Here is a 1,204-nt window from a genome sequence, read left to right on the forward strand (position 1 = left end):
CAGATTTGTTACTGTCTGAATGGGAGAACATCCCCCTCATCTCTGGATTAAATGGGCAACACCTTCCCCTGAGATTACGCACCCGGGTGTAAATCAGAGCACAGCAAACCCCCAAAGTTAGTTATGAACTCCATGGCACATCCAGCGCCAATTGTGAGTATTTGAAACAGTTTCGTTTTTGACCGATGGTTAAACAAACTGCCCTGATTTGCACATTAGATTGTCCAATGAAGAATCTGCTTCAAAAGTACTCCATTGGTTGTGATTGAGATAGTGGGGAAAGGCGCTTTCAAAATACAAATCTTTCTTTCTCAATCCATTGATCTATTAATCTCTTTGCTCATAGAAATGGATTCTTCCCATTCACTCTATTTCTCAATAATGTAGTTCAATTCAGTCTCCGTTCTGATCAAGTACAGGTTGACAAGAAATATAAGGGTTGTGGCACGGATAAGACAAGCCGAATGCTCCTCTTTCCTTTTGAACCCATTCCATGAGAAATGTAAAAGGGTAGCTTCACCCCTGTAGTCGTGGCCGAGTGGTTAAGGCGATGGATTAGAAATCCATTGGGGTTACTCCGCGCAGGTTCGAATCCTGCCGACTACGTTCCCTAAACATGTATGTCTTCTTTCAAATAACCTTCTGATCAATGAGTTATTGCTCAAACTCGAGAAAATCCGTCACACTGCACCACCGGAGAGTCTGGTCATTTATTGACGTTCTGAACAAGAAACTTACCATACTCAAAACTTCAGCTCTGTTTCTCTTTCCACAGGTACCACGAAACGTGTTGAGTTTCTGCAGTATTCTCTGTGTTTTATCGACATAAATGGTTTTGCATTAAATATCTTGAATTGCAGTCCTCTGGTAACTGACCCTGGTCAGCGTCTACAGTTTCTCCCGACAATCACCCCGCCTATTCCCGCCACTCCCTCCCCCACTGCTGTGAACACCACTAGGAAATCTCTGGTTAAACTTTTTTGCTCCAAAGAGAACATTTCCGATCTCGGGAATCACTCCATTAAACAAGATTTCCTCATCCCTGCACATGTTGCAAGGCGGAGGATTGGGAAGAGATTTTGGGAAAATATTAACAGTTGGAAGTGGGGGGTGGGGCGATGTTAAGGAAGCAAAACAGAAAACCCAATCTCCAGCTTTTTGAATCTTTACAAACTCTTGGAAACCGGAATCACAGGAGAATGAA

The 1,204-nt window shown here is 43.1% G+C and overlaps 1 non-coding gene across 1 annotated transcript; it reads left to right on the plus strand.

The window, feature by feature from the left end:
* The first annotated feature begins 524 nt into the window (after positions 1–524).
* Positions 525–606, plus strand: trnas-aga. Its single transcript has one exon. It is a non-coding gene; the product is annotated as a tRNA-Ser (tRNA).
* Positions 607–1,204: the final 598 nt, after the last annotated feature.

The sequence above is a fragment of the Rhincodon typus genome, unplaced genomic scaffold (assembly GCF_021869965.1).
Source record: "Rhincodon typus isolate 14 unplaced genomic scaffold, sRhiTyp1.1 hic_rhity00004272, whole genome shotgun sequence".
Lineage (NCBI taxonomy): Eukaryota > Metazoa > Chordata > Chondrichthyes > Orectolobiformes > Rhincodontidae > Rhincodon > Rhincodon typus.